Source organism: Bos grunniens, chromosome 8 (genome assembly GCF_055505025.1).
Source record: "Bos grunniens cultivar Pamir isolate PY7600 chromosome 8, Bosgru_T2T1.0, whole genome shotgun sequence".
Lineage (NCBI taxonomy): Eukaryota > Metazoa > Chordata > Mammalia > Artiodactyla > Bovidae > Bos > Bos grunniens.
This window is the reverse complement of record NC_141172.1, coordinates 62,846,479-62,873,140: the sequence shown is the minus strand read 5'-3', so window position 1 is coordinate 62,873,140 and position 26,662 is coordinate 62,846,479. Positions and strand designations below refer to the sequence as shown.

Sequence of the window (26,662 nt, the reverse complement as noted above, 5' to 3'; positions counted from 1 at the left end):
GAAAATTAAAACTCCTGTAATCTCATCACTTGAGATTAACCACAATTAACACCCTGCTGTATTTCCTTTCCCTCCAGTCTCATTCTTCTGATAAATGTTTTACAACAATATCTAACATTTATTGAGCTGTTACTCCCATGCCAGAACTAATAAAATAGTTTATTTAAAGCTTTTTTAAAAACACTTTATTAAACCTTGTAACAATCCTAAGAGATATGCATTATTATTATTTTGATTTTATAGATAAGGAAATTGGGACTAGTGAGGTTAAATAATGGGCCCCTTCCATATACTGTTTTGTAGCTAGCTTTTTATCACTTAAGCTTATATCTACAAAGTTTTCCCACATTATTAACTATCCCACAGAAGAGATTATTTAATAACTTTCTATTCAATCGTTAGTGATTTTTAATAGAATAAATTATGCTGGTGGTGATCATTTTGAAATGTATAGAAATATTGAATCACTCTGTTCTGCACCAGAAACTTAACATAGTGTTGTAGGTCAATTATACTTCAAAAACAAACAAACTCAGAAAAAGAGATCAGATTTGCAGTTACCAGAAGCTGGAGTGAGGAGAGGGCTGGCGGGGGTGGACTTGGGTGAAGATGATCAAAAGGTACAAACTTCCAGAAATAAGATAAATAAGTACTATGGATACAATGTACAACATGATTAATATAATTAGCATGTTGTATGTTATATATGCAAAATGATAAGAGAGTAAATCCTCAGAGTTTTCATCACAAGGAAAAAACCTTTTTTCCTTTTTTGAAATTTTATATGTCTGTGAGAGGATGGGTGTTCACTAAACTTATTGTGGTAATTATTTCGTGATGTGTATATAAGTCAAATCATTATACTGTGCACCTTAAACTTAGTGCGTGCATGCTAAGTTGCTTCAGTCGTGTCTGACTCTGTGAGATCCTATGGACTGTGGCCTGCCAGGCTCCTCTGTCCATGGGATTCTCTAGGCAAGAATACTAGAGTGGGTTGCCATGCCCTCTTCCAGGGGATCTTCCTAACCCAGGTAATCAAACCCACATCTCTTATGTCTCCTGCATTGGCAGGCAGGTTCTTTACCTCTAGCGCCACCTGGGAAGCTACTTACACTTAGTGCTGTATGTTGATTACATCTCAATAACACTAGAAGAAAATTAATTAAAAATGTTTTAAAAAAGAATAAATACTGCTGTTACTAACAACCTTGTAGTTAAAGCTTTGTGCATATCTGAACACATAGATTAAAAAAAAAAAAAACAGTCCATAGAACAGTCTTATGGACTCTGTGGGAGAGGGAAAGGGTGGGAAGATTTGGGAGAATGGCAATGAAACATGTAAAATATCGTGTAGGAAACGAGTTGCCAGTCCAGGTTTGATGCACGATGCTGGATGCTTGGGGCTGGTGCACTGGGACGGCCCAGAGGGATGGTATGGGGAGGGAGGAGGGAGGAGGGTTCGGGATGGGGAACACATGTATACCTGTGGCGGATTCATTTTGATATTTGGCAAAACTAATACAACTATGTAAAGTTTAAAAATAAAATAAAATTAGAAGAAAAAAAAACAGTGGAATTACTGAATCAACTTTTTTCCAGGCTCTTTCTACATATTGTCAAATTGCCTACCAGAATGCTTCAACCATTTTACACTCCACCAGCAATAAATGAAAGTACCTATTTAATGCCCTCACCAACACTGAGTATTATTAATTTTAAATTCTAACCAATTTAAATGGATGAGCAATTATAAATCATCATTTCAGTTCATTTTTAGCACAAAGGAACAACAAAACAGGCTTTGTTTCTTTCAAATGTTTAATTAAGCTTCTTTCATGTGCCAAGCACTCTTCTGGGGGCTAAGGATGGGACCATGAACAAGACAAACCCAAACCCTGCCTTCTTGGGATTCAGACCCAATACAGAGGTACATTCAACATGCAGTGAACAAATGTCAGGTGTTAATTCTGTGATAAGTACTTAGAAGTACTTAGTGTTTATCAACTCCTTCTAAAGTAAAGCACTAAGAACTCATTTGAGCCTCACAACAATTCTTTTGGTAGGTACTATTATTGCCCCCCGGAGAAGGCAATGACACCCCACTCCAGTACTCTTGCCTGGAAAATCCCATGGATGGAGGAGCCTGGTGGGCCACAGTCCATGGGGTCGCTAAGAGTCAGACAAGACAGCGACTTCACTTTCACTTTTCACTTTCCTGCATTGGAGAAGGCAATGGCAACCCACTCCAGTGTTCTTGCCTGGAGAATCCCAGGGACGGGGGAGCCTTGTGGGCTGCTGTCTATGGGGTCGCACAGAGTCAGACACAACTGAAGCGACTTAGCAGCAGCAGCAGCATTATTGCCCCCATTTACAGACAAGGAAACTGAATCACCAAGAGGTCAGGTAACTTGTTCAAGGTCATACAACAAGTAGCAAAGGCTAGATTCAGACCCAGACCACTCAGACTCAGAGCCTTTAACCGTTACTATCCTTCTGTTGGAGGACAGAGTACAAGATATGCTGAGACACTGAAGAGTAGAAAGAAGATAAAGGAAAATAGAAAAATTAAAACAAAATGGATTCAAATAAAGAGCAAAAGGTTCAGAAATGGAAGTTCATTTGGGTCAGAAATATTACCATGAGATCTGGAACTGTGTCTTTGTCTCCTTCTTTGAATAGGTGAGGATGACACGTGGCCAAAACCAGATAGATCATACATCCATGGAACAATAGACCTGGAACAGTCTGAAGGCGGAGCAAAGGACTAATCTAAATTCTCCAGCTGTGAGGCAGAAGAGGAGGGAAGAAGGGAGCACCAGCAGCCTGTGCCTTCCTAGACCTCCAGGAATGGGAAATGCAAAGGGTTCAGTCCCAGCAACATTAAAAACTGAACAGATGAGGAGAAAATAGAAACTTGTACTTTTCCTGGGCTTCCAGCCAAGTGAGTTCCCAACTTGGCTTGAGGCTACTGCCCCCGCCGGCAAGACCTGCCGCTTTGCAGACCTTTGGGGTGACACTCCTGTGGGCTGCAGCGCCATCTAGCAGATGTGATGGTGAAATGGCACCAGAACCCCCTGGCCATTCTGAAGTCTTTCGAAACACAAGTACCCACTGTGCTAAGTGCTGAGGTTGCCACAACGAACAAACAAGTCTCTGACCTTGAGAAGGTCACCATCCATCTGAGGAGACCGTCACAAGTTCTAGAGCAGAGATTTATTCCAGTGTTTATGCAACGGGGGTTAAGGCAGCTGACCTTCCCCAGGGTTCAGGGAAGGCTACACCAAAGAAGCAGTGTTCAAACCAGGTCTCAAAAGATGAGGAATTATTTGTCAAGTCAGGCAATGGGACTGAAGTTCAAAGGGCCAGAGATTTGAGAGTTCAATGCATTCAGGCCAAGTGCAATATTCAAACCACAAGCCCTGGCCACCTTACAGACCAGCTCATTCGTTCCATGTTTAATGGATGAAGTTACCAAGATTCAGGCAAGGAGGGGAACTCATGAAATTCATACCCAAGTTAGAAGTGTCCACAATGGAACTGAAGTCTCCAGACCACAGGAGAAAAAGGCCTGCCACGACTGTCTGGAGAAGGTCATATCATCTGGCTCGACAGTAAGGCTGCACGCATGGAAGTTAGACCTTGAACTCAAAAAGACTTGCTTGCATTCAAGACCTACATCTACCCCAGCTCGGTGAGTTTTGTCAAGTGACTTATTCTTCCTAAGTCTCAGTTTTCTTATCTGTCAGATAGGAACCATCATAGTCCTGATGTTTGTTATGAGATTAGAGTTAATCCATGATAAGTGCTTTGTACAATGCCCAGTATATGCCTAATGCTTGGGGATCAAAAATTGAAGTCTGCAGTTTCAATATCATCACTTTTTACTGCAGCATGATGATATTTTTCTTATTTGAAAACATTTATTATTATTGACTCTTTACTATTTATTATTTTTACTGTTTCTTATTACACAGTGAGAACTTACTGAAGGAACTGGGGCTATTCTGTCTGAATAGGATAAAAACAGAAGCCACAGTCCTGTTTTCAAAACTTGCAGGGGTGGGCTAGAACAGACTGGGTGGAGCTCATCTGAGGGACCCCTGGGAGCCAAGCCAGACACAGTGGGTAAGAGCTGCAGAAAGGCAGATTTTAGTCTAGTGTAAGGAACTTTCTTACTCTTCAAGTGGCCCTGGGCGGAAGTTATTTACTTGTTGTTAGAAATGTTGAATCTAAGACCAAATGACCATTGATCATGGCTGAACCGCACCTTTCATGGGGCAGGAAGTCATCCAGTCCATTTCACTGCTTGATGCCTTAAATATCTAATTGAGCTCTGCTTTCTAGGGGAATATGATTTGGTAGGTCATCTGGGAAGACAGCTGTCTATGTTTATAAATTTCAGAATCATGATCAATGCTCAAAGATGTTAGGACCCAAAATATATAACCTTGTTTATCAGAGTAATTCATTAGATTTTAGCTGGAAACGTGAGGAAGAGGCTGAGATGCCCATGTCAGCCTGGAGACAGGGGAATGGGCCTGAGAAACAGAAAGCAGTTGAGCCTTATTCGCTGAGTGCTGCCTGGAGAATGTGTCTTCATTCTGAGGAAATGGGAAGGGCTCTTAGGATCCTGATGGCCATATAGGGTGCAGAGGTATGGCCTTAAAATCATTAAATAATGGAACACATCAGATACTCACTATTCAAACATCAATGTGGGGTCTGCTACATGCAAGCACTTGAAATATAAAAGTGAATCCAAAAACCAGAATCTAGATGAAGCCAGGAGATGTAGAATCTAGGAAGGTAATAAGACCTGGGCACAGAAAAACTTCAATCCACAATGGGAAGGACTAGTGTTAATAGGCAAGTCCTGTGGGGTCACATGACCTTCACTGGAGGCAGCAGAGGAGGAAGTGACATTTGAGCTGGGTCTTGAATAACACAGAAGATTTGAACCCAAAATGATGAGAGAGAAGAGCTCTTCAGGGGAAACAGCAATGTGGGCAAAGGCACGGGGGACCTAAAACCATGGGCTTGGGGGTGGATAGAGCCCCCCTGTGACTGGACCTTATGAAGTATGAGCGGTGGTGGTGCAGGATATAAGATCAAAGAAGGCATCATACAGCAATTCACCTCACGGGTGTGTACCCAAGAAAACTGAAAACATGCTTCCATGTCAAAAAAAAAAACCTGTACATTAATGCTCATAGCAGTATTACTCATAACAGCCAAAAAATGGAAACAACCCAAATAAAACATAGTATATCTATACAACACAATGTTATTCAGCATTCAGCAATAAAAAGGAATGTAATAGTGATACGTGCTACAGCATGGATGAACCTTGCAAATATGCTAAATGAAAGAAGCCAGGTACAAAAAAAACAAACAACACCTATGATGTGATTCCATTTACATGAAAGGCCCACAATGGGCAAATCAATAAAGACAGAAAGATTGGTGATCTCCTAGGGCCAGGGGCATTAGGAGTCAATACCTGGAGAGCATGGGCCTTCTTTTGGAGATGATGAAAATGTTCTAAAATTGATTATGGTGATGGTTGCACAACTCCATGAATGTACTGAAAACCTTGAATTGTACCTTTTAAATGAGTAGATTGTGTGGCATAAAAACTGTATCTTAACAAACAAGCAAACCCAGTAGGCCTTCCCAGAGTCAGTGAGAGAATCAGTGGAACAACAGAAAACACCTAGTCCACTGGCCCCCAGCCCACCCCCGTGATACAGAAAGGGACCTTAGGGTCCAGAGCAGGGAAGGATTCGCCCCGGGGTCTCGCAGTCAATCAGCAACAGAGCTGGGACTGCACAGCTCTGCCACCTGCCTCAGGGTCCCTGCCGTGCCTGGAGCTATTCTCCTTGCTTTTCCACTCCCAGAAACACACCCCTCAAGCAGAATTCATACCCCTGGCTGCCTGACAGTCTACCTGGAGAAACCGGGAAAGAGCAGCAGAATCATACAATTTGTTTCCGAATGAGGGTTGGAAGAAAAGCCGTAAGTGAGGTTTACATCCCCTTTGTAATATTCTCACCAGCTGGGCATCCAGCAGTCTTTGAACATCCCCGGTGACAGGGAAATTGGAACCTCCAAAATACCCTCCTTTCATCTCTGAGCAGCTTTGCGGTGAACAGAATTCTATCTCCCTGTATTCTCTGTGTGGGGAGACCTAAGGGGCATACTTCAGCCAGACCTCTGTGGGAGGCTGTAAACTGAGCTGCAATTGTGTTTGCATCCCTTTCCCTCACCAGGTCAAGTGTTTCTAAGGGCAGGGCTGGGTCTGAGTTTATATTCCCATGTCCTGAAATATAGCCAGACACAGGGAAGGCAGTGCAGAATGTTTGGTGAAAGAATGAGTGAACCAAAAAGAGAAACTGCAGGGTTTGATACACCCCCATTCATCTTAAACAGTCTGCTGCAGTGGTCCTTACACATCCTGCTCAGACCCTTCCAATGCCTCCTCTTTGCCCTCTAGAAACAATTTACATATCAACCCAATAAATACTTATTGAAAGGATAAGTATTCTTATCAATCTAGCAGAGATTGAGGTCATCCAATTAAAACCCGTGGACCAAATCAGGTCCATCAACTGTTTTGTAAATAAAGTTTTATTGGAACACAGCCCCATTCACTCATTTACATATTATCTATGGCAGCTTTTGTGCTAAGAGGGCAAAGTCAAGTAGAAGTAACAGAAGAAGTATGACCCCAAAAGCCTCAAATATTCACTACCAGGCCCTTTACAGAAAATGTTTACTGACCCATGTGCTAGATGCTGAGGATTCTGCAGTGGGTGAAATATACATGGTCCCCTGATGCTTATAGACTTGACTGTTCCACCTCCGGCCCTTGCCTATCACTTCTGCCCTGTCTCCCACTGCCCTCTATCCAAGGTCTCTGAGAATACATCGGTTCCTAGATTCTGGAATTCACAGATCAATAAAAACAGGTTTTTTTTTTAACCACAGAGGATTGACATAGGATTATCAGATAGGTACATTTTAAAAAGCCAACTACCATCTAATTTCACAATCACTTTATAAGGGAAAAAACATTTCACATTAAAAAGCAGCAAGGCTATCTCTAAAAATAAAGTAGAATTACACAAGCTACAATAGTTTTACAGAATTCATTCTATGGGCTTTATTTTCCCCATTGCTATGAATAATGGCCATTCTTCACTAATCAGCACAGGTCTGCAGGCAGAGGCAGAGGACCTTTGATCTAGTTTACTTTGTATTACCCATGGCTTACTTTGTAAACTGGCTTACTTTGTATTACCCATGTTTGCTATGACTCTTCCCGTGCAATTCTGCATCCAGAAAGCTCTTTCTCCTATTCTCTTGCTCCTTGTTCAAAGCCCAGCGCATAAGCAGCAGAAAGCATAAGCTTCCCACCAGCCTCAATCTAAAGACCCAACATGCTCAAAGTTGCCCGCAGGCTGAGGCAGCACCAGTGAGTGATACAGCTAGGGCAGCTCTGTTAGCCACAGATCGGGGTGACAGGAGGGTCACCTGGAGTGCGGCCCTTCCTCTGGCACATGCAGGTGAAGCCATTTGACACAGGCTCGCTGACGGCTCCACAGGGAAGGTTCACACCCAAATGCCTGAGAGGTGAACACCAGCTTCCTGACAAGTCTCTCACGAGGACTCTGGGCAGCAGCCAGCTCCCAATCAGCATGTGGCAGCGGCAGCCGCTGGGAGAGGTCGCCTTGCTGGCAGGCAACCCCCAAATCCTGGGTACTCGCTGCTCACATGAGGCTTCTGGAATCCCCTTGTATGATCCCGAGGTCTGGGTGAAAGTAAATTATGGCTCTACGATGAAGATAATCCCAGCGCGGCCTGGTGCCAAGCATGCTTTTCTGCCTGACTCTCCTTCAGGGACAAACATTCTCCAGACACCCCAGCTGACCCAGCACCTCCTCCCTCCCCCAGCCCATGCGCCTGTGTGTGTGTGTGTGTGTGAGAGAGAGAGAGAGAGAGATCATTCTTGCAAACCCTCCACCGTGGGTGAGATATGAACAGTAAGTATCCCGTCTCTTTCCACCACATTTCTCTAACTGCTCCCCACATTAGAGTGAGAGGTCTCCTTGACCTTCCGAGTGGATTTTGTAGCCAGGCTGTTTGGCTTCTTCGTCCATTTAATCCATTGTGAGACAAAAGGGGAATTCCCAAGGGGAAATTAGAGACCCTGCGGCAAAACTGGAAAGAAGTCTCGGGGTCACTTGGCTCGAACACCTCCCACTACCAAGAGGAAAACTGAGGCCCAAGTGGGGAAGAGAATTGCTCAACACCCCACAGAGGGAGCTGGAACCAAAAATAAGACCTCCAAGGTCAGCCCAAACCTCTTCAACTGAACACTAAAATGTCCAGATCCCCATTCCTTATAATTCAGAATGAAGGTCATTTTCCTTCCAGAAAACAAGAAAATAGGTACCAGCTCAGATTAGGACATGGTAAGAAAAGGGGAGGCTGGCTGAGAAGGGAGTGTGTCCCAGGCAAGACACCTGGCATGTCAGACACTCAGCCTTCATAGTAGCATTTCCACTGAAGGCTGGAGGAACAGGGTCCCCAAGGTTTAAGACACCACACAAAATGTGTTCTCTTCAGACCTTCATATTCAGCCCAGATAGGGAAGCCGAGGCCCGAGGAAGGGGCTGGAATCAAGTGAGGGTCACACACAGTCAGGTGGAGGGTGGGATTAGGAGTGGGTTCCAGAGGATCTGGCCCAGCTCTCTCCTCGGCAGTCGGTCAGACTGTCAGCAATCCCCGCCCGGGGCTCCCGCCAGCCCTGAACTTGGGACTCCGTCTCAGCTTTCCCTGCAGAGAGTCAGCTGTTCTCTTGTGCTGGCGGATGCCAGGCTGATACTGCATTCCTCTCCCTGGCCCCCGAGCCAGGGACACGCTTCCCCGAAGCCCGATGCTGTCCCCCAGTGTGATTTCTGTGTGGTGACCCAGGGAACAGCTGGTCGGGGGCTGGCAGGCGGAGGCTCTGAGTCAGGCCTGGCTAGCTCTGTGGAGATCACCTGCCCGCCGGGAGGGCTTGGGTTTTACTACCCTCTGGCTGTGTGTCACAGTAGGACATGCTGAACTCCCCCCTGTGACTTGAGGACAGGGCTCGGACTGTCCCTAGGGCAAGTGGGGCAAGAGCACTGAAAGCAATGCAGACAGCATCCCTCTCCCAGGGGTGTCGTCTGGGGATGAAGCAGGGAGGCCTGGGCCCGATGCCTGCCCTCGGACAAGGGAGAAACAGTCTCAACCTCAGAACCTCCAGTTCCTGCCAGGCTCGAGGACTGCTGGGCCTGGCTATGAAACCCACAGACCAGCTCGGCAAAGAGCAGAGTAGAGAGAGGTGCCTTTCCCTAAAGAGTCCAGAGCATCGCAAGGTAGCACCCTGCCCCATGGCCCAGATCCCCCATCTTCTGTGGGCCCAAGACCTCAGAGGTCTTCTAGCCTAAGTCCTCCATGGAACAAAAAAGAAAAAAGGGGCCCAGAGAAGGGAGAGAGCTAACCCTGTGTCACACAGCATCTTAGAACCAGGACTGAAATCCAGCCCTGCTCTCCAGTCTAGTTCTCAGCCCACAAGTGCTTTCAGAGCGTAACGGTGACAGACCCCACTCTGGCCCCCAAAGGGTCACAAGGGAAACATTGCCAGGAGCCACCAGGTGCCCTTACAGGGTGAGTATTCAGTGTACTAAGTACTAAGTGCAGTTTCCCTGTACAGAGTTGGGGTTGCACAAAGTGTATATATATATGTGTGTATATGTGTGTATATATATACACACACACACATACACTTGCTGAACTTATTAAAAAGCATATATATAATGTACATATATATATATATCTGAACTTGTTTTAAAAAGGCAATGCACTGCCTTTTTTAATAAGTTCAGCAATCCTATATGTGTAATTATTATCATCGTTTACATGAAAATTAACCAGGAGGCCCGCACTGGACCCTCTCTAGTCATCCCTTGTCCTTGTTTTCCCCTCACTGTCAAGGTCAGTCAATGAACCAGTAAAGTCGGTCATCTCTAGAGGACCCAGGGAACAGAAGGGAAGGGACTCATAAACAGAGGCTCCCATAGAGAATCCAAGAAAGGACCACAGTATGGTCACCATTCCAAACCCCACTCCAGCCACTGAAGGGGAATGGCCTGGAAATACCTATTGCTCCCCTGGCCCAAGGGACTCACCCTGCAACCAGCACAGGGCCGGTAGACTCACCTGAACCAGAGCCTCCCTGCAAGCACGTGCTGGGAAGAAGCTTGGCTCACAGTAATGCCAGCCTCTCTATTTTTGTTCCATCACACATGCCAGGGCTCTGTTTCCCTCTCCTCCCCCCGTCCCCATCCTGTCCTGCTCTCTGCTGGACAGCCAGCTGCCTGTCCATTTGAGGAAACTGCAATTAGAGCCTCCGCAGTCTTTTCCCTGCCAGCCCGGTGATGCCCTGTTATGGGTGTGTTGTCCCTGTCACTCAGACCCAGCCAATAGCCAAACTGGAGCATGTCAGGGAGAGGTGGCCCAGAGAAGGAGTCCCTGGAAAAGCAGTGGGGGAGCCTGAAGGCCCTGGAGCCATATAGCCCAAGGGAAAAACTTGGGGAAACACATACACCTCCCTGGAAGGGTGTCAGGAGCAGAGAGAGCAGATTCACTCTGCAGGGCTCCAGCAGTCAACTCTGACACACAGGACACACAGGGCCAATTTTAATTCAAACCATATAAAAGCTCCTTAACTATCCCAGGGCTGCCCAGGGGACATTAGCTCAAACAGCAAGCACATCAAGTTTATAATCAGGGAAGCCCAGATTGGAGTGCCAGCTCCCACCTGTGCCTCAGTGAGCAAGGTACCCAGAGTTCATTGATGTGGTTTAGCCACTAAGTCATATCCAATTCTTTTGCAACCTCATGGACTGTAGCCCACCAGGCTCCTCTGTCCATGGGATTTTTCCAGGCAATAAGACTGGACTGAGTTGCCATTTCCTTCTCCAGGAGATCTTCCCCACCCAGGGATCGAACCCAAATCTCCTGCATTGGCAGGCAGATCCTTTACCACTGAGCCACCAAGGAAGCCCCAAAATATTTATTTATGTATTCATTTGGCTGCACTGGGTTGCAGCATGAAGGATATTTAGATGCGGCAACATGGGATTCATTTCCCCCACCAGGGATAGAACCTGGGCCCCCTGCGTTGGGAGCTCAGAGGCGTACCCTCTGGACCACCAGGGAAGGTCCCACTCAGCTTTCAGTTCAGTTCAGTTCAGTCACTCAGTTGTGTCCGACTCTTTGTGACCCCATGGACTGCAGCATGCCAGGCTTCCCTGTCCATCACCAACTCCCGGAGCTTACTCAAACTCATGTCCTTTGAGTCGATGATGCCATCCAGCCCTCTCATCCTCTGACGTCCCCTTCTCCTCCTGCCTTCAATCTTTCCCAGCATCAGGGTCTTTTCCAACGAGTCAGTTCTTCGCATCAGGTGCCCAAAGTATTGGAGCTTCAGCTTCAGCATCAGTGCTTCCAATGAATATTCAGGACTGATATCCTTTAGGATTAACTGGTTAGATCTCCTTTCAGTCCAAGGGACTCTCAAGATTCTTCTCCAACACCACAGTTCAAAAGCATCAATTCTTCGGTGCTCAGCTTTCTTTATAATCCAATTCTCACATCCATACATGACTACTGGAAAAACCATAACTTTGACTATACGGACCTTTGTCAGCAAAATAATGTCTCTGCTTTTTAATATGCTGTCTAGGTTGGTTATAGCTTTCCTTCCAAGGAGCAAGCATCTTTTAATTTCATGGCTGCAGTCACCAGCCTTCACTATCTCTCAAATGATCTCGGGAGGTATATCTCAGAGACTCACTCAGAACTCCTTGTAACATATCCAAAGGCAAGCTTCAAATGCCCTAAGAGAAAAGAGGTTCGGCCTCTACACACAGAGACCATAATCCAAGCCACAAAGAGTCAAGCCCACTAGGGCAGTGAACACAGAGAAAGGAGCCCTGGTTGGGAGCCAGACTAACCTGAGCTCAGGTCCCAGCTCTGCCTCTTATTATTTTGACCTCTAGCAAGACACTCAACCCAAATCTCTGATCCTCAGTTTTCTTCACTTGTAAAGTGGAGCCTGGCACCCTTATAGGCTTGCAATAAGGATCAAATAAGGGAAAAGAGCAAGCACCTTGGAAGCTATATTACTGATACAAAAGCAATGATGTTGAGAATTTCTGACTACAATTATTTTTATCCCAGGAAGAACATGGATGACACAACAGTTGCATTCCAGGACAAATGTCCATTCAAGAAACATTCCTACTATGCCAGATTCTGAATATGCAAACATAAAGAAGACAAAATTCTGTGTCCTCCAAGACAAACTAACTGGGAAGAGAGACATGTACATTACTCACGATTGCTGAGCCTGGGACACAGAGGTGTAGCCAAGTTACAGTGAGAGCGCAGAGGACAGTACCTACCCAGGGTTGGGGGAGGCAGGGGTGAAGGCACCAGAGGAGGGAGCATTTGGCTAGAGGCTTCAAAATGAGAAGGGACATTTACATGCCTAATAACAGACCACCAAGACATGTGAGGCAAAAACTGATTGAACTGAAGGGAGAAAGAGACAACTCTACAATAACTGTTGGAGACTTCACTACTGTACTCTCAATAATGGATAGAATGACCAAATGGAAGATAAGTAAGGAACTAGAGGACTGGGACAACTGCATAAACCGACTAGATCCAACAGACATAACTCAGAACACTCTTCTTGAGTGCATGTGGGTCATTGTCCAGCACAGACCATATGTTAGGCCACGAATCATGTCTCAGTAGCCAAAACGTGGAACCAACCTAGTGTCCATCAACAGATGAATGGATAAACAAAATGTGATACATACATACAATGGAATACAATTCAGCCTTTAAAAAGGAAGGAAATTCTGATGCATGCCACAGCATGGATGAATCTTGAAGACATTATGCTAAGAGCAATATCAGTCGCAAAAGGACAAACACTGCATGATTCCGCCCCTATGAGTTACCTAAAGCAGTCAAATTCATAGAGACAAAAAGTAGAACAGCAGTTGCCAGGGGCTGGGGGAAGGAATGGAGAGTTATTAAGTGATGTGGCTTCCCTGGTGACTCAGACAGGAATGAACCTGCCCGCATATGGGAGACCCGGGTTTGATGTCTGGGTCGAAAGATCCCCTGGAGAAGGAAATGGCAACCCACTCCAGTATTCTTGCCTGGAGAATTTCATGGACAGAGGAGCCTGGCAGGCTGCAGTCCATAGGGTCACAGAGAGTCAGACACAACCAAAGAGATTTAGCACGCAGACAGTTTCAGTCCTAGAGATGGATGGTGATGATGTCTGCACAACCATGTGAATATTCTGAATGCCACTGAACTGTACCCTATAAAAAAGTGGTTAAAATGTTAATTTTTATGTTTTATATATTTTACCCAATTTCAAAGATAAATTATAGTGGGGAAAAAATGAATGAAGAAGGAGTGTTCTAAGCAGTCCAGGTGTGAGAGAAAAGTCTAGACAGAAGAAACATCTTGTGCTGAAGCACAGCTGTATGAGAGCAACTGGGGTTCTCTGGATGCAGCACAAGTGTCCCCAGCATGCGCGACACACAGACGTAGCCTTGGTGGGCTGAATTCCCGAAAGGGAGTTGGCGTGCCACTCCATGGGCTCTAGGGAAGACAGGGCTCCAGTGTGGCTTAGAGCAATCAGACTGGGAGGAGCCTGGGAAGGGCAGACGGCACCACCTCTAGAGAGAGATTAAAAGAGAAACTGCTTTCCAGACAGTCCCAGCTCCCCAGGCTTGTGGTCACCCTCTGTGGTCACCAGAGATCAGCACTGCGGCAAGAATGACTCAAGACATTTGCCTCCCGAGGCTGCAAGCTGAAGGCCGGAGGGATTCCCCTGAAAAACAAAAGAGGGAGGCTTTGGTGGGGACCCTGTGTGGAAAACTCCTCTCTGCCATGTCGTTCTCCCTGTGAGTGTGCAGTCTGTTTGGGTAGCAGCTGAGTGAGGACAGGGAGCTCATCTCCCTGCAGGCTCACCCTGTGGCTTTCACCATCAAAGGAAGGCAAGATTCGCAACTCAAAGGTAAATTTGGGGATTGGGAGTGGGAGGAGGGCCTCTATAAAATTTCTGAATCAAGTGAATTTGGGAAATCCCAACTCTGCAACTTAATAAACAGTGACTTGAACAGCCCTGTGTCTCTATATGGGTCTCAGCTTGTCCATCTGTAAAATAAAGGAGTTAGACCTGTAAGTCCATTGTTACATCTCTGGCATTAAGAAGGGCAGAACATTACTGGACATGTTCTAGTAATTCAGCAATAAACTATGCATACACACACACAAGGATTGGGAAAAATGTTCTTTCTTTCTCCCCTTGAGTCTTTCTTGTCTGTGTTAGTCTAGGTTTGGCAACATTGAGTGTCCTCTGTGATTTCTCTTCTCCCTCTCCCTCTCTCTAGTTCCCTTGGTTTCTTCCTCTTAAATTTTCTGCCCCATAAGAGTAGAGGGCGCATGAGAGGTGGCTTGGCATCCTATGAATGGAAGGAAAAGAATGAAGGCAAGTCTTTTCCCATCTAACCACAGGGTACAACATCTACAAAATATCTACATCTGTGAGTAACATCAGCTCTTAGCTAAAAATGGTGTGTTATTCTACTCAAAACACCACTTGGTCTTTCCACAGGAAGCAAGTCAAGTTGTATATACCAAGTTGCATATCAAGTTTTATATATATATATATATATATATATATATATGTATATCCATATCCCCTCAAGAAAGAATTTGCTAGAAATTGGATTGTCAAAGGTCAATTTACCAAATGATCAATTTGCTTCATTACTGAAAATGTTCTTAACATAACATTATAGCTTCATCACCGTGACAGCAAAAATTGTCCACACCCTGTAGGCTGTCCTGAGAAAGTGCAGGCTTTGAGGTTGCCCTGAGGGTCTCCATGCCAACCACCTGTAAGGGGAGAAGCACGGGGATTAGATGTGTGGGAGGTGCACGTCACAGGCACTCATATCACTGGCACTCACCTGGCCTGCCTCTGAGCCTCATGCCAACCTACGAAGGGGACTGGGAACGTCATCCCTGAGCAGGCAGCCTCTCCACAGTGACCATCCTGGGAGCCCTGCAAAGGAAGAAGTTATCCTCAGGGGGTAGCCAGCCATCTCTGCCATGCAAGTGTTTCAAGCATCAAGCTCTTCTCAAATGCTCAACATCCTGCCTAGACACATGGGCCTTTTCTTATACATGACTTTCTCCTCTGTTTTGACAGACTTACATTCTGTGCCTACCCTTGCCCAGACGTGGAGTATGTGAATAAGTGGCTCTTCCTTAAACATGGCTCGCGCGGCCTTGTGGTTCGGCCCTCACTTTGGCATCCTCATCTGGCTGACCTTGGCCTCTGCCCCCACCTCACCTCTGCACCCGCCCTGGTGGCTCCGTTGACCCTGCCTGTTCACAAACGGTGCCCCCTTCAATGCAACCTATTGTTTCCTCTATTTTTAAAAACCTGTGTCCTGTCCACCTTGAAGCATATGGCCTGTAGAGTTCTAGGAAGCACACTCTGGAGGCAGAAATCTTAGCCCTGAGAGACTAAGTGGCTACCCAGAGGGGCCACGTTTTGAGTTCTTCATGGTAACAATGGAAGAGGGAGCCACTGAGTTTTGAAACTGGGAAAGCTGTCCTGGCCCCTCTTTGCCCTCACTACACAAACCTCCCTCAACACACCATTAAAATATAGGGAACAACAATAACAAAAAGGATGTGGGACTTCTGTTTCCAGTAATATGGAGTAACAGCAACCAATTTACCCTACTTTATAAAACAATAACAAAAAAGAAAGAAAGAAAAAATACATAAAACAGTGTTTTTCAAGATATAGAAGTCACAAAACAGAAGACAACCATGCCTAAGAGACCAGAAGCAGATTATCCCAATGTACTGCCTTAAGAGAATTCTCTGGCTATGGCACTTGAGGGACAACTGAGGCAGAGCCTGCAGACTCCTGTAGTCAAGGAGATGGAGCTGAGAGTCCAGGAAAACCAAAGCAGCCAGAGTACATAACACAGAGCTCCAAAGAAGAGAGCTCGCACGGTGAGAAGACCTCAGAAATCTGCATAGAACCTCCAGTGCACCCATCAACCACAAGTCATGTGAAGAAACTACATGAAGTGGAGGAAAGAACCACCTGAAAGCTTGGAGGGAAAATGTCCTAGGCCTCACACAGCTCTGGGAACCGTGCCTACAGCCACCAGACAGACTACACTGAGCTACCTGGGAAGCCCCTAGACCCACCTAGTGAATTGTAAAAGTTAGACCTGAAAGAATCACAGTGTTTCCAAGGACTTAATTGTATCCCAGAACAAAACTGGAGATGTATAGGAATACAATGTGTCCAAAACCAGCAAGGCAAAATTAACAATGTCTGGTATCCAAAGATTGCCAGTCATGCAAAAATTCAGGAAAATATGTCCCATAGTGAGACCAACCAAGCAAAACCAACTCAGAAGTGACACAGATGTTAGAATCAGCAGAGAAGGACCTTAGCAAGTATTATAACTGCATTCCTAGTGTTTACAAAGTTAAGCAGACATGGAGAATATACAAAAGACCCAAATAAGACTTCTAGAGATGAAAATTATGTCTGAGATTCTAAAATACACTGATTGAATTAACAGTGGATTAGACAGTAGAGAAAAAAAGATCAGTGAACTTTAAAGCCAAACAATTACATCTATGCAAAATGAAACAGAGAGAAAATAGAGCTTTAAAAATAAAAGCATCAGTGAACTGTGGAACAACTGGACCAGCTTGCCTTGAGTTTTAATTTTCCAGTCCTTCCCTTTCAGAACCTCCAAAGTGGGGGGATTACAACAAAGGGCAATCCTGTCTTCTCACTGGCACTTTGACTGAAAGGGTTTTTAAGGGGTATAAGTGTGTGTGTGTGTGTGTGTGTGTTTTACACTTTTAAAATGTTTTATTTAAACTGAAATACACCTATAGATAATTATACATGACTGTCTAGTTCACTTATCAAAAATATTTATAAAAATGTTTTATTTTGGAATAATGTCGTTTGGGCTTCTCTGATGGCTCAGTTGGTAAAGAATCTTTCTGCAATGTAGGAGACCTGGTTCAAACTCTGGGTTGGGAAGATCCCCTGGAGAAGGAAATGGTATCCCACTCCAGTAATCTTGCCTGGGAAATCCTGTGGACAGAGGAGCCCACTGGGCTACAGTCCATGGGGTCGCAAAAGAGGGACACAACTGAGCAACTGAGCCACCAATGTTAGGTTTACATAAAAGTTTCAGCCATAGCACAAAGGTTTCTTATACACCCTTCATCCAGTTTCTCTTCATGTTAATGTCTTACATAACTGCAGTGCAATTAACATGGGTACATTATTAATAGCAAAAACCATACTCATATTTGCCAGGTTTTTTCTACTGATGTCCTTGTTCTTTTCCAGGATCGAATCCAAGATACTATGTTGCATCTATTCCTTAAAAGTTTAAATTGAAACCCTGAACCAGAGGGTTGCCTTATGGGGAGTCAGCAATGAGAAGTAATCAATAGTGGCCCTATGGGGACACTATCCACTAGCTACACTTCATATTCACAAGGACAGACACAGACTAGAGTTCTCTGTTGGAAATCCCCAAATACACATGACCAGAGTAGCATGAGCTCACTGGGGGGAGGGGTGGGGGGGAGGCATCTTAAAAGCGAGATTATCAAAAAAATGACAATAAAAGTGGCAAATGAAGCACCATGGATTGTATGAAACAGAAGACTAGGCCAAGAATTTAAAGTAAACATAATAAATCATTGGATTTTGAGATAAGAACAGCAAATTATTTTAAACCCAAGTGGAAATATTCACATTTTATCAGATAAACGATAGGACAGATTTAGCTGAAGAATATATTCATATATTTAGTACAGATTTATGAAGAATTTATTAGTGAACTGAAAGATCAAATTGAGGGATTCTCCCAGATGGCAACAGAAAACAAAACAAAAAAAATTCTTAAGAAATACAAAAGAAAAAAAAATCTAAAAAGTAAAGATATTAGAAGTAAAATTTTCAACATCCAAATAATAGGAGTTCTAACAAGAGAGAGAAAAAGGAAAATAGAAAGGAGAAAATATTTGAACAAATAAATGGACATTAATTTTTTAGAATTAGGAAAAGATGAAAGACCTCACATTTAAAGTAGAGAATGAAAACCCATACTTAGATTGTAGTGGGTTTTTTTTTTTTTTTTTTGTCCCAAAGGCAAAGGTAAAATTTGAAAAGACTCTAGTGGTTAGAGAATACCTACCTAGAGAAAGCAGAGAAATACTGAGGGAAAGAAAACACTATCTGCAGAGAGGCATTAGCCCTTACAAAAGCAGCGTAGGATACAAGAAGTGGAAAGTAATTTTTTAATTGAAAAAAAAATTTACAAAGTAGAACTTTATATCCAAAAATTGGCATTTAAATATGAAGGGTAATAAAAAAAATTCTCAGGCATGTAAGATACAAAAAGGGTTACCACACATTGAAAATAATTTTAGAAAAAGTACTCAAATTTTAAGAGATATAAATCTGGGAAAGTAATTTAAAAATAGAGCATGACTGAAAAAAAGAAAATAAATCATTGTCATGTAATGATGGCATTGGAATAGGGGTGGGGAAGAAACTGAAGGACATGAGAGCCACTAAAGTATTTGATATTTTAGGTGAAAGACATAAATTCTGACAAGTTTGATACTTGTTTAATTTCTCCAATTAATATTGGAGAAAACTTTAAATATATATTAATCTTAAGCTTAAAGCAATCATCAGATGCATAAATAGAGTATAACTTTTAAACCTGCTCATATCCAGTGATAAGTAAGAATAGAAATAAAAGAAGGCAAAAAAATGAAAAATGTGAATAAAATGGCAACTAAGTTTAAATATAAAATAAATATAAATTAGAAAATGTCTAATTAGAAGAGAAAAACAGTAAGACTGGGCCTTTTTAAAAAATTCAACATTATGTTATCTACAAAGACAATAAGATGCAAAAAGTTGAAAACAGAAGAATGAAACCTTCCATAGTAATGAATTTGAAAACCTACATGAAATTGGTAAATTCTAATATATAGAAAATGCAATATTGATACAAAAGAAATAAATAACTTGAATAGACTAAAGAATGTTACAGAAATGGAAATAGTAGCCAAAGACTACTATTTTTTATTTTTCTCCCAAATACACCAGGCATAATGTATATCTGTCTGTTATCTGAAACTCTATCCTTGACTATAAGCTTCATGAGGGCATGGACTTGTTTGTTCACTGCTATATCCCCAGTGCTTTTAAAGTAACACTGGGAATGTGGACACCAAGCAGTCACTGAATGGAAGGACTGATGGATGACCAAGTCAGATGAAGTGAACTGAAAACTTTATTCTTAAATTCTTCATCTATACTGAGGATAGCAAAGCTACGAGATTCAAGGAGACAGAGGATAGGTACTGGGAATTGATTGGGAGAACACAACCTAATCAGTCATAGACAATATGTAAATAAATATGTATGACCATGTTCCAATAATACTTGATTTACAAAAAGTTGCTGCATTTGGCTCAAATGCCATAGTTTATTTACCCCAATCTAAAATATTATACTTGCCATTACTAATTTGAGAAGAAATGGAAAACCCAAGTACTTTTGTAACAATGTAAAAACTTGAATTAATAGTTTTTCAATCCTCCCACAAAGAAATTATGAATTACAGATGGTTCTCCAGGTGGATCCTTTAAACTTTCATAGAACAGATAATTCCAACTATATATAAATCTTCCAGACAGTAAACAAAGATGAAACTTCTCAACTTATTTTATGAATCCAGTATAGTCTGGATAATAAACCAGACAGGGAAGAAAGATGTACAGCACCCCCCACCTCAAACGTACAAAAATACAAGAATTTTTAAAATAGATACATAGATAGCAAACAGCTGGATAGCAAACTTAATTGAGCTGTGTTTAAAAATGAATACATCCTGACCCCAATAAATAGAGGTTGGTCCTCTATCTCATCTTCTCCTTAAAAAAAGTAGAATACTTTAACATTAGTAAATCCAATGATGTAATTAACTAAATTGGGAAATTGAAAGGAGAAAATTATATAATCGGTGTCAATAGATTCAGAAGAAAAAACGTAATGAAGCCACTCATGAATGGACATTGGGAAAAACCACTCCAGGCAAGCTAGTGCTAAGAGGTAGGTTCCTTAACTTGATAAAAAGGTAACTACCAAAACCTAGCAGAAGCATCATACCTAAAAATGCAACCCTTACAATCTCTTTTTAATTAGAAAAAGAACAAAATAATCTCCACTTGAACTCCTATTCAACATTATATTAAAAATAGAAATAAGAGGTTTAGGGATAGAAAGAAACAAAACGGTCATTATTCCAGGTGAGTTTATTATCTTCAAAGAAAATCCAAGAGAATATACAAAGTATTAGGAATTAATAAGAGCAATATCATATTATAAGGGCTTCCCAGATGGGGATAGTGGTAAAGAATTCATCTGAGAATGCAGGAGGTGTAAAGAAGCACGGGTTCGATCCCTGGGTCAGGAAGAACCCCTGGAAGAGGGCATGGCAACCCACTCCAGTGTTCTTGCCTGGAGAATCCCTTGGATGGAGGAGCCTGGCGGGCTACAGTCCTTGGGGTCTCAAAGAGTTGGGCAAGACTGAATCAACTTAGCAGGCACATGTGCATATTATATGTATGAATGTCATACAACAAAATAGTATCTAACAAATACAATAAATGAACTAGATCTACATTATTAATATTAACATGGCTAAATCTCAGTGTTAGGTGAGAATCAGAAGACAACTGAAAAAAGATACAAGCAGTATGATACTATTTCTGAGTTAGACATGAACTCTTGCTGCCCCAGCTGAACCGAAGCTCCCCTCCCACCACACACCCTATCAGTCAGGGACTTCTTTCTCTGCCCAGGTTTGCTCTGCTGCTGCTGCTAAGTTGCTTCAGTCGTGTCCGACTCTGTGCAACCCCATAGACGGCAGCCCACCAGGCTCCCCCATCCCTGGGATTCTCCAGGCAAGAATACTGGAATGGGTTGCCATTTCCTTCTCCAATGCATGAAAGTGAAAAGTGAAAGTAAGCTCACTCAGTTTTGTCCAACTCTTCGCGACCCCATGGACTGCAGCCTACCAGGCTCCTCCGTCCATGGGATTTTCCAGGCAAGAGTACTGGAGCAGGTTGCCATTGCCTTCTCTGGTTTGCTCTGCCAATAACGAAACTGAGTTTGGTGCAAGCAAAACAGGCTTTTACGCAATGGTCAGAGAATGGAGAAGGGAAGCTCCCACCCTAAAAGCACCTTCTTCCGAAAGAGAGGGGAGTGAGGGAACTCAAAGGGTTAGGAGGCAGATAGGGCTCTGGGAAAGCTGCAGAGATTCCCCGGGGCAGACAGGGCATGCACAATTTTCCATCCTTCTTTGCACGTGACACAAATTGAGTCTAGCAGAGCACGAGTCCCCACTTTGGGTGGCGACCTTAGCAAGGTAATGAAGCAAAGGTAATGCCAGGACAGCCCCCCTGGTTTATCTGCGCAGGCACGTTCCCATGGTCTTCCAAGAGAGTTCCAGTGGTTGACCGCTATATTATCTCTCAAAGTACAGCCCCAAAGCATCTCTGCCGAACACCAGGTACTTCTGAAGCAAACACAAAGAAATCAGGGTAAGTGTCCCTCCGCGCTCAGGGGTTGCCATGGAAATACAGCAATAACTCAAGGTACATTAAGCGGCGACCTTTAGCCTACTTTGCCTGCCATCTTGGATTTAGCTTGTTCCGTCTCTGGGTTTGTCTTGGGCCTTTGTGGTGTCCCGTTCCTGAAACAAAACTAGCCTCTATGATTGGGAAAAAAAAACAACACAAAATAGGGGCCTGGGGCCTGAGATGCATAGCGTGTTTGAGTATTGCTTATGAAATGTTTTAAATATACAAGTCAATACTACACATTGGTGTCTACTCACATAAAAACAAAGTAATATTGAGCACTAAGAAGCTGCCTACTAACTTGAGAGTTACCTCTGGAGGGAGAGGGCGGGCAATTGGTTTTCGATTTTATCTGTAGTTTTTCTTTCTAAAAGGATCTAAGGCAAATGTTAACATTTCTTCTATCATCTAGCGATGGGCACATTGGTGCTTTTGACATGCTGCTGCTGCTGCTAAGTCGCTTCAGTCATGTCCAACTCTGTGCGACCCCATAGACGGCAGCCCACCAGGCTCCCCCGTCCCTGGGATTCTCCAGGCAAGAACACTGGAGTGGGTTGCCATTTCCTTCTCCAATGCATGAAAGTGAAATGTGAAAGTGAAGTCGCTCAGTCGTGTCCGACTCTTCGCCACCCCATGGACTGCAGCCTACCAGGCTCCTCCGTCCATGGGATTTTCCTGGCAAGAGTACTGGAATGGGGTGCCATCGCCTTCTCCGGGCTTTTGACATAGTTCTCTGTAATTTTCTGTGAGTTTCAAATCTTTCCTGATTGAATTTATGTTTAATAGAAAAGGGGCCATGATCAACACTGTCTTAAGAGTAGGCTCTGGCTGCACCTATGAGTGTAGAAAGGACAGCCCAGCCACTCAGGTGTCCCCAGCACAGAGGCTTACCTTGCACCATGTGGGAGTCAGGAGTGACAGACCTCTGCACCCTGAGGTTTGCTGCTCTGCCGCCTGCCCTGTAGGCTCCTTGGGAGGACAGCCTTATGTGGGTCAGAGGCATTGTTAGTAAGGGAGGCAGTCCGTTCCATATTCATCTCCTGTTACCCTGTCCCACATGTTTGATCTCCTGCTTCCTATGTAGTGTCATCTGAGACAAAGTTTGAAATTCTCTTCCATGAAAGGGATGCCATAAGAAACTAAAGTTAGTAGATTTGTTTACCCTTGGAATGAATTACAAACACAGGCCTTCTTGGGGGCAATCATCCTCTTTCTCCTTTCATTTGAAGGCAGAGAAGGGTCATATTCTGAGAAGAAATCATGATCTCCTCTGGCTCGTACAATGGCTGAAGACTTCAATTTTTAACACTAGGTGGTATCCACCAATTCTCAAAATACAGTGAATTTAAGGTGGGGGCAAGGAAAGTAAAAGAAAGATATGAAACACCTTTTTGTGCCAAGTAAGGATATGCTCGGGCTTCCCTGGTAAAGTGGTAAAGAATCCACCTGCCAGTGCAGGAGACATAGGTGCAATTCCTCATCCAGGAAGAACCCCTGGAGAAGGAAGGGGCGACCAACTCCAGTATTCTTGCCTGGAATATCCCATGGACAGAGAAGCCTGGTTTGCTACAGTCCTTGGGGTTGCAAAGAGTCAAACACGACTTAGCAACTGAACAGCAACAACAAGGATATGCTCACAGAGTTATGGGAACACATCAAAAGGACCCAGGAGCCAGAATGAAGCGGTTCCCACTGAACAAATATATAGTTCAGTCTTTGAAATCCATGGAATAAAACAAAAACTCATTAAATAAAACAAGAATCCATGAGACCATAGTGATATGAGTTAATAAGTGAATATACAAACTGATGGAGGGGAGAGGAAAGTACTTCTTTGCAGTAGAACAACAACTACTAAATACAGGTGAAATCAAAAACAAAAACAATTACTTGTGGGCTTGGAATATGAAGGAAAAAGAAAGCTTTGAAAGCATTAGAGACAAAGGGTAAGAGGGACCCAGGACTCATGCTGGTTGAAAAACAAGACCTACACCCTGTTATTAGAAGAAGGAAGCTGACTACTTCCCCACCTCTGCTTCACTGAGAAAAGCCCATTTTCTTATTGATCGCTGAGTCATCATCATGTTTTCACTTGCTTCCCCTCCCAATGACTAGCACCAAGGCACCACAAGTGAAACCAAAAAATGGTGGACATACTGCCACTTTGGGAGAGAGAAGCCAACACAGAAGTCTAGAATTCATATTCTCTGAACTGAGAAATGAAAACTGGCTTTATGCCTTTCTTGCTGTGTGACCTTGAAAATCCCACGTTCTTTATGCTCCAGTTATCCCATGTGTACAACAGGGATTCAAATGATTTCTCTACTGCACTGGGGTGATTAGGATCTGATTATGCACCATGTGATTAGGTGCTTGTAAGCCACCATGCGTGCAGACACTTGGGGTATCGCAGAATAAAGGGAGCTTCTTAAAAAAGGGCTGGGGACGGGCAGCGTGGTCCATCTGCTAGAGGCAGGCCGAGGTCCAATTCATTATTTTTTCAACTTGAATAATGCACTGAACCCTTAAAAAAAAAAGTCTCAGACTGTAAGTACTGACTTCAGTGACTCTTACTATCTCACTTTTGTACATGAAGAAACATAAAACTAGCTTTTGATTTCTTGTATTTCCTATGTAATTTATAGTAACAACATCATTTAAAACAGCATGGGAATAATGGCATTTAGGAGCAGGGAGCCAGGATGTTCTAGATTGAAGGCCTGAGGGAAAGAGTGAAAGTGGAAGAGCGGGCTGTAGGAAAGTGTCTAACCTCGTCCTTGTTTTCCTTTCTCCCACAGAGAATATAACTAGCTGTATTAAGATCAACACAACTGCTATGGACTGAATCATGCCGCCCCCAAAATTCAGGTGTTGAATCCTCACCCCCAGAACCTCAGTCTGTGACCATATTTGGAAACAGGGCCTTGCAACAGGGATGCAGATAAACTGTGGCCACTGGGATGGGTCCTAAGCTAATCTGATGGAGGCATTTAAAGAGATCAGGAAACAGGCATGGAGAGAAGACGGTGAAGAAGACAGAGAAGGAAACATGGGAGGATACAGGGAGCAGGCAGCCCTTTGCAAACCAGAGAGAGGCTCCAGAGGAAACCAAGCCTACTGATGCCTCGATCTGGACTTTCAGCCCCCAGATCTATGACAAAAAATACATATCTGTTGTTTAAGCCACCCAGTCTCTGGTACTTTTTTATTAGCCTGGGGTGACTTAATGAAATTACATAAAGTTCAAGTTTTTAAAAAAAAAAACTACTTTGTGCTTTGCTTCTTCAGAAAGAATACTATGTCAGAAGGTATTGTTGTAAATATTTATGATTTGCATATGTGAATATTAATGGTTAACTTTCCACAGACACAGGGTGGGGGTCAGGGGCCTGGCCACAGGAGTGAGGGTGTTTCGCCTGTTTCTATCCTATGATGACTGTCTGATGGGCGCAAGGCTGGGGTGCCAATGCAAGCCAAACAATGATGATCGCATTTAAAAGATTTCTTTCTGGTGTGGGCTGTACCATGCCGTGGTATATTCATAAAGTTGAAAATTCTGTAGCCATTAAAATGAACAAATCATAGCCACATGGCACAACATGGCTAATCTCCCAAACATAACAGTAAAAAACGCGAGTCACAGAAGAAGACAAACAATATGATTTCATTCATATAAAATTCACAGACAGGTGGCTCAAGCATACTGGGATGCATACACAGGTCATAAAATCAAAAAGGCAAGCAAGAAAGGGATTCTCCTAAAAGTGAGGATAGTGGTGACCTGGAATGAGAAGGAAGAAGTAGTTGTCAGAGAGGGGACGCAGAAGATAACAGGGTGCTGGCAAGGTTCATCTCTTGCCCACAGGGGTTTGCTTTCTAATTATTCATTGAATTATGCAAATTTCTACCATTTTTTTCTTTGTATAAATCACATTAGAAAAACAAGAGGAAAGCTGAAGCAAATATGGCTAATTATCTGTTCTCAGTCCTAGAGAATCTATGTTACATCATTAATTATACTTCTCTATAAGTTTTGGGTTTTTTTTTTTCAAATTGTTATGCCAAGCAAATGAAGCTAAGCAAAAAAAAGAGGACATTATGGAATTTTATATTCCACTTGTATAAAATTCAAGAAAATGCAAAGGAATCTAGAGTGGCAGAAAGTAGATCAGTGATTCCTGGCAGGAAGGGGTTTGGCCAGGAAAGGGCAGGAAGGAGGGAGCTTGAGGAAACTTTGAGGGGTGATGGATGTGTTCATTATATTGATGGTAGTTATGGATTCATGAGTGTACACGTATACCAAAATATGTCAAATCATACACCTGAAATGTGCATAGTTATGGCATGTCAGTTATATACATCAATAAAGCAGGTTTAAAAAACACAAACTTCTTTGTGCTTTTTCATATGGTTCACATAGTTTTCAGTGTATGCTGCTAAGTCGCTTCAGTCGTGTCTGACTCTGTGCGACCCCATAGACGGCAGCCCACCAGGCTCCCCCGTCCCTGGGATTCTCCAGGCAAGAACACTGGAGTGGGTTGCCATTTCCTTCTCCAATGCATGAAAGTGAAAAATGAAAGGGAAGTTGCTCAGTCATGTCTGACTCTTTGTGACCCCATGGACTGCAGCCCACCAGGCTCCTCCATCCATGGGATTTTCCAGGCAAGAGTGCTGGAGTGGGGTGCCTTTGCCTTCTCCGTTTTCAGTGTATATATATTGCTTAAAAATGAGGGGTATGAGTTCCCAAAACAGGGAATGTGGGTTCGATCCTGGTCGGAGACCTAAAATCCCACATGTTGATTGC

The 26,662-nt window shown here is 43.5% G+C and overlaps 2 long non-coding RNA genes across 2 annotated transcripts; one reads left to right on the top strand and one right to left on the bottom strand.

The window, feature by feature from the left end:
- The first annotated feature begins 2,679 nt into the window (after positions 1-2,679).
- Positions 2,680-25,044, top strand: LOC147367241 (uncharacterized). Its single transcript, XR_015169970.1, has 2 exons — positions 2,680-3,691; positions 24,657-25,044. It is a non-coding gene; the product is annotated as an uncharacterized LOC147367241 (long non-coding RNA).
- Positions 13,459-21,384, bottom strand: LOC147367242 (uncharacterized). The gene is made up of 4 exons (XR_015169967.1): positions 21,251-21,384; positions 15,099-15,193; positions 14,876-15,024; positions 13,459-13,954 (listed from the first exon to the last, which is right to left on the bottom strand). It is a non-coding gene; the product is annotated as an uncharacterized LOC147367242 (long non-coding RNA).
- Positions 25,045-26,662: the final 1,618 nt, after the last annotated feature.